At 39.5% G+C, this 12953-nt stretch overlaps 1 protein-coding gene across 1 annotated transcript in view; it reads left to right on the top strand.

Annotated features, from left to right (window-relative positions):
* Positions 1–273: 273 nt before the first annotated feature.
* The window catches only part of GULP1 (GULP PTB domain containing engulfment adaptor 1), a 271691-nt gene continuing 259011 nt past the window's right edge, over positions 274–12953 (top strand). Inside the window, exon 1 of the mRNA XM_089916579.1 lies at positions 274–2950. The gene's annotated coding sequence lies outside the window, so the exon portion shown is untranslated. The remainder of the gene's footprint in view (positions 2951–12953) is intronic.

Below are 12953 nucleotides of genomic sequence, written 5' to 3'. Positions count from 1 at the left end.
GAATGTGAAGACTTTTCAAATGGAAATCTGTGTATTTGCTATCAGTAGCAAATTAGACATAGTCTAATGGTAATGCCCTGCCAGAGCCTCTGCAGCCTTTCTCCTTGGCATCTCCCTTCTTCAGTTCCTGGGTCATGCTTATAGATCTGATTTTAAATCTTGTTCTATTTGACTTTAGTGTTTTTAAAAACTCCATTCTGACATCTTTGAGGTTTATACCTCTAAGCCATTTCATAAATAGCAGTTCATATCAAAAGTCAGGTTATAAAAATTATAGAGCAATAGCAAGTTTAGAGATTTTAAATGTTGGGAAGAAATATAAAAATTAGTAAGCTTTAGCCCTCTGTGTAATGATTAGAAAAAGACAGTTATGGGGATTCATGCATCCCCATTCATCCATCCATGATGGATATACTTTACAGTTATAATTTTTTCTCTTTTTGGCAACTTCCAAGTCTCATGGAAAGGGAGCATAGAACTCTAAAGAGAAGTCTATGAAATGCCTTCAAGAAATTATTTTAGTGGCTAATTCAGGGGGAGGCTGGTGTAGTAGAGAACCCCTACTCATAAGGAAGGTATAGGGTCTTATCTCTGAGAACCTGGGAATTGTATAAAAGTCCAAGTAACTTTCAACATTGAGTAAGGTGAGAAAAGGTTTAGAAAAACTTCTCCTTAAGGATATCAGAGGCAAATGAATAAGAAATAAGTACATGTTTTGAGATTTTCCATTAATGTAAACAATGGAGCTTGTAATGTTTGATTTCTGTAGCCTCATTTATTCTTATGACCTGCTTATTCAAGTGGAGCTGCAGTGTATTGAAGACTAAACTAGTGTTTCTTGAAGTGAGGTCCACAGATCCTAGTGATTTGTTGGTGTATCCTTGGGAGCCTAGAGTTCTCTACTCAAAGTTTTAAATATTGTGTTAAAAGAACACACCCATATATTTATAATTATATAATGTAAGCATGGGTTTGGTCATCTGGTCAACCTCCTTATTCCTAAGTACTATGGGCTATCATTTGATTTATTTTTATAATCATTTGAATATTAAGTGATCACCTAAATGGCATCATTTATTTTTTAGTGGTTGTTTGAAAATTAATCGTTTAAAGGTTATTTACAGAAGAAGCAACTAGCATTGTCCTATGATTAATATTTTCAATGTAAGTATTTTACTGTGTGCTTGCCTGTTATGATAAAGTGGAAACATAGTTAAAAGAGGATTCTGTCCACTTATGAAGAGGCCTGATTTCTGGCCCTAGCTTTAGCACTTCCTAACAATGAGATTTGGGGAAAGTCAATTAAGATTCTTGGACTTCAGTTGCCTTGTATTTAAAGTAAGGGAGTTTGGCTAGAGCTGGGTAATCCCTAAACTTAGTTTTCATTTCAAAAATTGCGATGTATCTTTTTTAATGGAAAAAGCATTAGGGAGAAGAAAACTGATTCAGTTAATAAGGTCTTTTGGGGAAATTTCTAGTACCATCCTCTAGTTACAGTGAAAAATAGTGGGATGTAAGAACCAAATATTTATTGAGTACCTTCTCTGTGCTTGACACTACTCTAGTCTAATTCCTGTAAATGTGACTGTGACTCTGTGAGTTCTATTATACAATTCCTTTTGGCAGCTGTAATTGTGTCCAGCGTCCTAGGGCACAGAATGAGTAAGTACGGAGCCTGGAAAGGAATATGAATAGTCTGATTCTAAGCCCTGGATTCCACCATAACATATTATATTTGTTAGCCTTGCAAAAATGCTTTTTTTCCTTTCTCCATCTATTTTCAGGTTCAAATGAAAAATTTAGTGAACTAAATTCTGAGCAGCATCTCAAAAGATTTGAGTAAATGTCCTCTCATCCTCAAAGAATCGCTTAAACGAGGATATCCCTCCTTCTTCCCACACAGAAGTTTACTGTGTCAGTAAGGATGGTTTGTTATGTTTTCCCTCGAACCCCACGTAGATGTCCTGAATTCTGAGGTTAATATCTGAATGGAGCAAATGAGCATGACCTGGTGGTGGAGGCAGTTTTCTGTTTTCTTTCCTTTCTTTTTTTTTTTTCTTGTAAGGCATAATAAAGTGCAGAGATTCAGTAAGTTTTAAAAAACTGAGGAAAAAATAAAAAAAAGTGTAGAGGTGCGGCCAGAGACACAGCAAAAACTGTGTCAATGCTTTCTTGATAAAGGCTGTAAAGAAGGTATGTGCTACTCGTGTGTGTGCTTCCTTGGACACTTTTTTTTTTTTTTTTTCTTCTTAAGCAGCAGAAGTGTTTTGAAATTGTGTGCGGAAACACAGAGAGACAAGGGAAGGCGAATAGTCCCGATCCGGTGCTTCAGGGAGGAGGTTCAAAAGGAAACGCAGCGGGGGACGAGGAGTGGGGGTGGGGAGAACTGTGTTTTGGCTCCCGTGCCGGCTAAGAACCGGGTAAGGTAAGGCCTCGTCTTCTCCGGTCGAGTTTCTCTCACATTCCACTCTCCCCCTGGGTCCTGCGTGCCGACGCCATATAGCCCAGAGGGCCCATAGGAGACGAGCATCAGAGACCGAAGAAAGTCAGCGAGCTGGAACCCAGGCGTCCCGTTTGGAAGTGTCCAAGGAGATCGCCCCAAGTGCGCCAGCCGAGTCTGGGAGAGTTTCCTTCTGGCCGAGAGGGGGAGCCCCGCGTTTCCAGCCGGGAGCGACCCGGAGTCCCGAGCCTCGAGCCCCAGCCGCCAGCTAGCGCCAGTTTTGGCTTCAGCCGATTAGGAAGAGGAGGGAGGGGGCCGAGAGCGCGTAGAGGGAGGGGACCGGAGCCGGAGGGTCCCGAGTCCAGCTCGCTGTTGACGTAGAGAAACTTTCCCTCTCGGCCACGGAAACGGCGCCCGGGCTGCGCTGGAGCGGAGATCGCCAGGATCCGAGGACGCGGCGGCTCTCCATGTCCCTGCCCGGAGCCTGACCCGACTGCATCAGTCAGTAAGGTAAGGAGAGACCGCGGTTTATCTGGGGGCTTCCCTGGCTGCAAGCCCAGCGTCCCGCCAGGTAGCGTGCAGTCTCTTTTAAACTGACATCCTGAGAGGCGGCGGGCGGTGGTCAGCCCCGGCCGGGTGCCGGGGAAGGAGGGCGCGGGGCTGTTCGCCGCCACTACCGCTGCTGGGCAGGTTGCAAAAATTAAGACACTGAAAGGCTCAGGAAGTCGTTCAGCAAGAAAGGAGGCTGAGACCTGTTGACTACTGCCGTGGCAGTGCTGCAGGGATGACGAAGAGCCCCCCGAGGTCGGGGACGCATTGGTCTCCGGACTCCTGGAGCCCTTTGTGGTAACTTTGGTCCGGGGAGCCGGGGCCGGTGGTTAGGAGCTGGAGGGGGCGGTGGGGCGCGGGTGGATCAGGACGGCTGAGGGTGTGCGGACCAGACGGGACTGAGCAGGCAAGTCATCTCCGGGTCACAGCGAGGCTACCCAGGAGCAAAACTTCTTCCAGCGTAACCTCCCTTTTGTTGGCTCCGGGAGGGAGTGTGGGCATGGGGGCGGGGAGGCGCGAAGCTCCGAGGCCGGGCCGTGGATTCTTTAAAACCCAGGGCTGGGAGGGCCCAAACTCAGGGGCGGCGCCCACATGGTTACCCTGTGGCTGGGTGGGTCGAGTAGTTCCTTCTGGCGGGCGCTACCTTAGAGAGGCGCACGGCTCTGCGGGGTGCTGAGACCCTGGGCTCTCGGTCTCGCTGCCGAGCTCGCTCGCCCGGGTCCACCAGCCCGGGGGGCTGATTCACTGCACGGATCAGAACCCAGCGCGATTGGTTCTTCCCTGTGGCTCCCGGGGCCGCCGCTCAGAGTTCCCTGTGTGCGGGAGGGAACTCGGGGCAGGCTGGTTTTCTTGGAATGTGTTTACGATGTTGAATGGAACTTGAACAGGAAGCTGGGCGCTACAGCTGGAACTAGCTTGCCAGGGTAGAGTAAGGAAGACGTAGCTGGTGTTGGGCTTGGCGTGCGCACTTAGTACCTTGGGCAAACCCCGAATAAGTGCGGGTGTCGGTCAAGGTATCCCTTCCTGGGTTCTAGCAGTTTTCCCGGCTGAGCTCGCCTTATTTCCACTGGCAATCAGACATTTACATGCACTATTTCAGTCTGCAAGTTTGACAAAGTATAATGCAATTAGGAAGAATTTAATAAGTTTATTTTGGAACCTGCTTTAAAAAAAATATATATATATATCTTGCATCAGCACTTGAGAATAAAAGTTTTTGGAGAGTGTTCCAGTCGTGACTCCCCTTGTTAATTTCTAGGACTACAAGGAGACCCGGACACTGATGATTTTGTGTCTTTGATGCCAAGTGGGTGATAAGGTGGTAAAGGAGGGCAGTAATGAGACAGAGTGAATGTGAGGAGGTAGGAAACTCTGAGAGGAGTTGGGCATTTTTCAGATTTGCAAATCGCCCCTTTTTCTGCCAGTCTTTCCCTCCTTCCCCCACATAAACAAGTAACCTTGCTAGAAAACCCACCAATTGGGAGAGTGCAGTCGCTGGAGACTACAAGCCTTGCTGGAAACAGCAGACAGACTAAGGTACTGCCCCACTGCATAATTAAAAGGTCTCCTTGAGCTGTCCAGGACTGTTTTCCAAGTTTTTACCACTGACAAGGAAAGAAGAGAGGAACCTGGCCGGCAGCCAAACTAGACTGAGCTCAGTAGCCAAACATAAAAGGGACTGGGGAAGTTGCTGGGGATAATTGGAAAGGAGCTGTTGGTTGTACTTGGGTTTAAACAAGGGGTTTCTTTTGCAGTGAGAATTTTAAGGTGACTAAGATCAGTATTCTTGGCAAAAAAAATAAGCTAAGCATAGAGTGCAGTGGGATGTGACAGAGGAGAGAGAAAGAAGCGGTCTAGGAGGGATGTCTGACCATTCCCTATCAGTGTTGCAGTGGAATAGCTGGGGGCCTGGTGCTTTTTGTGCGATCATACTTTGCAAATACCCACACTTTGTTGCTATTTGTCTCCTCAACTTGGACTAGGCTTGCTGCAACTTCAAACCCTTGACCTTGACCTTCTTTGTTTTCACAGCCAGTAAGAGCTGAAGACTTGGGTTTTGAGCAGGTGATTTTCCACCTAAATCGAATAATTCAATTAGGTATTCTCAAATGGCACAAAACTGGGTCATGAAATTAAAGTGGAAAATGTGTCCAAATGTCTTCCTTGTGTTTGTCAAAAGTGATCCCGATAATAGAACTTGCTCTTTCACCTGAAGGAGTAGAAGTTGGTGTGATCTCAGTATTTCACACATTGGCCCAATACGTTAAGGCCCTGCTGCTTCCAAGTTCTGGACTAGCCAGGAACTGAGAGTCTTATCTGCAATTAGGACCCTTCTTTTATGTGTTAAAATTGCTCATGTTTCCTCTATTTTTTTTTTTTTTTTCAGGAAGGTTGGTCTACTGTTGTGGGTTTGGGGGTTGAATAGTAAAAAACACTAATATGGTATTTCCTCTGGATTGGTGAGTTTGGGATTGTGAATATCAGCCTATTCTCTGAGATTGACTTTATGAATCACCCTTGGCAATGTGTTTTCCCTGTCTATGATTTCAGTTTTTCCACTTGCAAAATAAAGAAATTTCCTTTGCATAATTACAAGCTTACAGTAAGCTTTAAAGAGATGAAATTATGTTAATACGTTTTTAGATATAAAGGTCATAGGGCTTCTGTCTCGGTTGATTCTATTGAGATTTATAGGGGTAAATTGGAATATTTATACCTAAAATACAAATGTAATAGTGTCATACCTATTTAATTTATAAAAATTACTACTGTGCCTTTTAATCATAGCTTTAGTTTAATCATAAATTTTATGTTTTTGAAAATATTGGGTGAGATTTTATGACTAAAGCTGAGTCATTCTCTCAAACAGCAAAGAACAATCAGCAAATTCATTGACTTTTTTATTTTGGTTTCTATTTATACTCAAGGACCAGTTATTTTTTTAAGACCAGCTCAATTTTGCCTTTATGAGAAGTTACCAAATATATTTGCAGAATTTGGCTCCCTTCTTGGAAATAACACTTGAGAGACTGAAATACATTTATGATGTACAAACAAACTTTCTTTTCCCAATGGCCACAACAGTTTCCTTAAAAGTTTAGAGGGTAGATTTAGGAGCCATTCATTAATTGATTCAACCAATATTTGTTGCATACTTTTTATGTCTGAGGAAACATCAAGCTTGGATTTAAATCCCAGCTCTGAACTTTTCAGCACTGTGATTTGTGTGGGTTATTTTACTTCTTAAATGTTTTACCAACATATAATTTATTATCTATATTGCTATCTGTAATGTATGAACTTTTAAACTATTGATACATGCATGATAATTGTGAAATATTTAATTTTTAGTTTGACACATCAATTAGTAAAATAAACTACCTATTTTTATAGTTCAATGTACTGTATCATACTCTTGGATGTGTAACTTAACTATTTTTCAGGTGAAGAGGTTAGTGTATTAGAGAAAGAATACAGAATAAATATGGATATATTAAAGGATAAGATCTTTTGGTAAAATACTTAATCATAACTTTTATTTTTAGACTTCGCCTTATCATTAATAGTGAATCTATAAAAAGTGGGAGTATAAGGAAGATTGCAGTTGAATTTATGGTCATCTTAACACGACCAGCACTTTTTTTGAATAATCAAAGAACAAGTGAATGTTCAAGGATGTAATATTACTGTAAAATAACCAGTTTTGCTTTTGATTTTAAACTTAACATTTTTAAAATCTTACTCTCCTTGCTGAATATTAGATAATTTAAATTTAAATTTTACTTAGAGTACTTTGTGGTTCGTTCTGAAAAACTGTGATTTGTTTTGTAAAACCTCAAAGAACAAAAAAAGTTATTTTATTCGGATATAATAATGGATTCAAAAGTAGTTACAGGACCCAACTGCATGACTGCCGTGAGCCCTGGTCCCTAAACATGTTAGAGGCTGGTGGATCTAATAGTGTTTGTCTTAATGCATTTAGAGATCAGGAAAGTTAAACTTGTTCCTATGGGAGCTTAAATATATTCAAATTGAAGAGGAAAAATAGTATAAACTTTGAGCAGAGAAATTGCTTTGCTTCCAGTGAGGATATGAAATTGAAATCAGCCCTTTATTTTTAAAGACAATTGCTAAAAGTCACTGTTGCAGAGTTAGGCTTAGAAAACAGTTCTTATACTCTTTTTAGGCTCTGTTATTTGCTAGTTTTGTATTTGTTTTATGCTAAGAAAATGTTTTCAGCCACTCTAATGATACTTATAGTGCATGATTATTTTTCATCAGAAAACAGGTAATTGACTCAAATACTGAGCAGGAGAATAAGTACAAATTTTCTGTTTACCACTGAAATGGTATAATTATAGTAAATTTGGAATTAGTTTCATCATTCAATATTGTATACTTAAGGATAGTTTTGGAAAGACTGCTTTAATTTGCTCACATAATATGAATAAGTGAGTTAATTTATGTAACAATTGTGATTGCAAAGATTAATATGCCTTTTTTATTTTTTTGAACACGTTGGGTCTTCGTTGCGGTGCGCGGGCTTCTCGTTGCAGTGGCTTCTCTTGTTGCAGAGCACAGGCTCTAGGCGCGCAGGCTTCAGTAGTTGTGGCACGAGGGCTCAGTAGTTGTGGCACGAGGGCTCAGTAGTTGTGGCATGAGGGCTCAGTAGTTGTGGCTCACGGACTCTAGAGCGCAGGCTGAGTAGTTGTGGCGCACGGGCTTAGTTGCCCCGCGGCATGTGGGATCTTCCCGGACCAGGGATCGAACCCATGTCCCCTGCATTGGCAGGCGGATTCTTAACCACTGTGCCACCAGGGAAGTCCCAATATGACTTTTTAAAAGAGTTTTAAATAACACTGTATATATTTTTCAGGGTGCACCTACTAGACAATATCTAGATAGTAATAGCCATCTTTATATGTTTGTTTCTTGCTATTAACATTATATAAATATACCTACATATAATCTTCATCACATGCCTTCTGAAGAGGAGATTCAGAATATATCTTAGAAACTTCCAAGCCTTGGATAAATAATCCCTCTCCCATATGTATGTTTGTATGTATATATATGTACAGAGAATTATGACATGTATTCTTTGATGTTTCTCTATTTGTGCTAGGTATATTTTTCGTAAGAAAAAGCAACTTCAATTAATTGATATTTCTGAGCTAATTTTAACCATTAGTTTAAAATCTTTTCCAGGTAACTCTTGCTAGAGATTCTTGACTTTTTTTTTTTTTTTCCAAATTTTACAGGAGTTTTCTTGCTTTTACTTATACCTGTAAAGGATGAGAAAAATAATGGAAAAGATCTGGTATCATCGTTCTTGGTTAATGGCTCTGATGGTGACATAATCATGGAAGCCTTTTCTACCTTTCTTAAGTAGAACACAGGCAAATGTGCAGTTAACTACTGTCAGAAGGTAAATTCACTGCTTGGAAGGTGGCTACTACTGCTAAGTTTATAAGGTTCTGTGAAGTGAGAATTGTGTGTAAATGTAGTGTTTTCCTGGTATTGTATAGCTTTTTCTTACGATTATCAGATGTTACAGTTGATCTGTTCCCTGATACTTCAACCACAAGTCCTCCAAGAATTTCAGGGAACATAAACTTTGACAGAGCTGTTAACCAAGAGCAGATTGAATGATTTGGGCTCAGTCTTTAATCCACTTTCTTGTAGAAGTGATGATATCCATTCAAATGACCAAAACACAGCTAGTTGAGAGGTTTGGTAGAAGGAAATACAGAGCACAAGTAACCTACTAAAGGAATCATTAAGGATTGGATGTATAATCTTTTAAAACAGTTATGTAATATTTCATCAAATGATAACTAAGCTCTACTTCTCACTTAGTTTGTAATAGTGATTTTAGACAGCATTTTGGCTAAAAAGCAAACAGAACCATCTGTGCTGTGGCAGAAATCTCCACTTTGGGGTAATTTAACAGTTGATATAAGAGAATGAACTTGATTTTAGCTTTTTGATTTCTCTTATAGCTGTTTACAACCATCAAGAGTGCCAGTAAAATTTTAACAGCAAATAGGTTAATTTACCCAGATTTCCACTTGGGTGAGTTAAAACATAGCTTGGTAAGTACTGATAGGAGTTTTACTTAAGAAGACAGAGTACTTTGTAAAGTGTTTTTAAAGGTCAATGTGCATGTTATTCTCATAATCTATTTAATTTTTGTCTGCTTTTGAAGAACTCCATAAAAAATATGGAACTTTGGCTGATGGTAAAACTTTCCTACTACCTCCTTGAGGATGTGCACTATTATAATCTTAAAAATGTACTTAAATGTAGATTGTTGCTGGTAGTACACATAAATATAGAGAAATTTGGCTTATTGTAAAGAACAATTGTATAACTGAGTTAATACCAAAGCAGTTTATCTCTATGCTGCATATAGTAACTGAGTATATAATTAGTTAGAAGCTACTTATGCAGTGTAGTTTAGCAAAATACAGTTTGAGAGAATTGTTAAAGAGAAATATTTGAGTAAATGAATTGTATTTGAAATTATCTAAATACCATCTGGAATGGCAAAAGTCTATTGAAATTTCAAATCTATAAAGTAACAATGCTTTATAATAACAATAGGTATTGTTTTGAAATTTTGTGAATTATTATTTCTGTTTTATATCATTGTGACTCTGGATGTCTAGAAGAAAAGCCTTTAAAATTCTTTATGGCAAACAAGTAAGATTTATTATATTGCCAACATTGTCTTTAATTCTTTTTAAAGGAAGAACTGCTACTAAATTTATAACATGTGAATTTATCATAGGCTTAATTGCTTAACTTAGGTAGACTAGGAAATTTATGATTAATTTCGAAAAATGAAATTTCCTAGAGTAGTGCAGATGAGGCTTTAAAAAACAATGTTATAATAAATCTTTCTTTGGGACTTTCTTATTCGATGAGATATACAGACTTTCTCTTAAGTCTTCATAAAAATTTGCAATCTCCCCCCACCCCCCCCTTCTCATTCTGAAAAATGTTACTAGGTTTAAAGTATGAGTTGACAAATAAGGGATTTTTATATTATCCAATGGAGTTTAATAAATATTTATTGAACACTGTTTTGGTTTTTTTTTGGCAGTGACAGAGACCTATCTCCAATTAACTTAAATAGACTTAAATAGGACTTATTTCCATATAATTCTGTGCTACAGTGGAGAGAATACTGAAGTAGGGGTAAGGTTATTCATCAGCACGAGGGGAAGCAGTGTCTGGAAAGGAAGTGTGGAGGTGATTCCTAGGCAAAGGATGAAGATGAGTTAGCAAGCAATGAAGGAGAGCAGTTCAAGACAGCGAGTGGTAAAGGCAAAGAGGCATGGAACCCTGTGCATGGTTTAACAGAGCAAACTGAATTTCAGAACTTTGGAGATGTTTCTCCTTTCTATCTTCACGTTGATGACCATAATCATTAGTAATTGCACATGGGAGTTTAAGAACTTTAACTGGATTAATTATTTTAAAAAACTGCTATCTTCTTTTTATTTCTTTTAAAATTTCTCCAGGTCTAACTAACATGTAATTGGAGTCACAAGGAGTTGAGTGTGCGCTCCATTTCACACTCGTGGTGGTGGTGGTGGGGGTGTCCATGAACTTGGATATAAAACAATAACATTATTACTCTTGAACACCTCACTTAAATTTAGTATGTTTTTCAGTGTTGAAGGCAGGGAAACACACACACACAAACAATCTTAAGTACCTATAACTTTCTAGAAGTTGCACATATTTATTGTCATGTCTCATTACTCTGCACATATTTTGAAATATTTTTAGGTTTACCACCAGTTTAAAATTACAATAATAATTACACTTGCTTCTAGGTATTATTTTTTATATGTGGATATATCTATAGACATGTAGCTATATCTCAAATTGTTTTTTTGTTTTTTTTTTGTGGTACATGGGCCTCTCACTGTTGTGGCCTCTCCCGTTGAGGAGCGCTCAGGCTCAGCGGCCATGGCTCACGGGCCCAGCCGCTCCGCGGCATGTGGGATCTTCTCGGACTGGGGCACGAACCCGTGTCCCCCGCATCGGCAGGCGGACTCTCAACCACTGCGCCACCAGGGAAGCCCTGGCCAGTCATTTTGATTTGCCTGGTTCTGAGTCCGTGTTTGGTACATCTCAGGATCCTCCCATGTGTGCACACAAGATGGATTCCAGCAAAGAGGCCTGTGGGTAGCTTTACATAACTCCTCTTTTGACCTCCAAGGAGCTTTTTAATTGGGAAGGTCTCCTTGACTTAGAGAATGAGGAATATGCGGTCTCTTATCTTTTATCTGGGCAGGGCTCAGCCTCTCCTATCTTCATCTTCGAGTATCTGTCTACAGGGGACTGACTCCAGCTGCTTGGCCTGGGACCCATCTATCTCCTGCCTCAAGGGGAAGGCAGTTCATTTCTAATAAGAAATTTGGATTAGGCTGAGCTAGTAGTCACAGTGTTTCTATTCCCCTTGTCAGTGATTGTTTATGGAGGGGGCACTTGTTCCTTGTCCCAGTCAGAGTCAATTATATGAAATGACAGAACTGGAGGGAGGTGGGGTAGAAAAACTTCCTTTACACTTGGGAAGGGGACATTGGTGAGAAGGCATACATATGTCAGCTCTTGATATTTGTCCTGTCTGGAATAGATGCTTGAAATTGCAGTAGGGGGTCATCTTTTGTCCATGAGGATATCTAGCTCGAGGGCAAAACAAATGCATCAATGAAGAAGCAAAAAAATGTAAAGAACCTGAATGCTTGATGGCATTGTTGGGTCCCTGAATCAACCTACCGTATTTCTGGATTTACTGTTGTGTAAGAGAATGAACTTATTTATTTTTCAAACCAGTTTGAACTAGACCTTTCAGTTACTTAAATGAGAAAGTATCTTAATTAGAACAGTTATTAAGTGGCATCTTAATTTGAAATAAATATTTTAGAAATAACAATTTAGATAATTAAAGAAAATTTATAGACCACTTGGGTTTTGTAAACTTTGGATATGATTAGTGCTATTACTCTATATAAATATATTGTTACTCAATGCACCAAATTTTATTATGTTTTTAATACAGTGATTGTATTAATCATCTTAGCTAAAGTTATTTGGGGATGAATATATTCTACGTATATCTCAGAATACATTATTCAATAAAAATAAAATAACTTGAAATACAAATTCAAAATCTAATCCATAAAATCACATCACTGTTTATTTGGTTATTTGGTGTCTTTATTGTACTGGGAACATTAAATGTACCTTAGGAAACACTGACGTACTCTCATTGCCTTGTCTGAGTAGTTTCAAGCTTGGAGTCATGATAAAACTAATGTAATTATTTAAATGTAAAAGATAAAGATGATGGGAGTAAAATTAAGAAAATTGTGTAGTGCAGATCCATTCACAGAAGTAAAAAACAATGCAGACATATAATAATCTTTTAAGTCAGAACTAGTGTTATAAAGCTCTAGTTCACTGGAACTATAGCAGTTTATTTTCTGCCACCATGTTCATGGTGGTTCTTGCCACCACGTTGAGTTCTAGCTTTTTTTGCTGATTTACCATTATGCACATTGTTTTTTGCTGTATCAAATTAAGGAGGTATATCTGAGTCTTTGTCCTCTTCCTCTAAAGGTTGTAGGAATTACCCAAAGCTGAGAATTGCCAAAAGCAGGAGTGAAATGTTGAGCTGGTCAAAAAGATCGACCGAACGAACTTTTTGGCCAATCTAATATATTTTAGAGTATTAATGCTGAAATGGTTTAGCTGATGATTTAAGCAGGAGGTGGAGGCAAGCAAAACCAGGAATAATCTAACAGGCTCAGAATAGGCAAGTGTCACAGTGGGCAGGTTTGTTGGCAATGAGGGGGTGTGAAAAACAGAAAGCTAAAGATTGTGTAGACAGTGGAGGTGAAGAAGAGCAGTGGTGAAACTGGAGGGAGAAGCATTACAGATGGTG

This window comes from Delphinapterus leucas, chromosome 8 (assembly GCF_059928025.1).
Source record: "Delphinapterus leucas isolate spDelLeu-1000000601 "Yukka" chromosome 8, BTC_Dleu_Yukka2, whole genome shotgun sequence".
In the NCBI taxonomy this organism is placed as follows: domain Eukaryota; kingdom Metazoa; phylum Chordata; class Mammalia; order Artiodactyla; family Monodontidae; genus Delphinapterus; species Delphinapterus leucas.
This window is presented reverse-complemented; position numbering and strand designations above follow the sequence as displayed.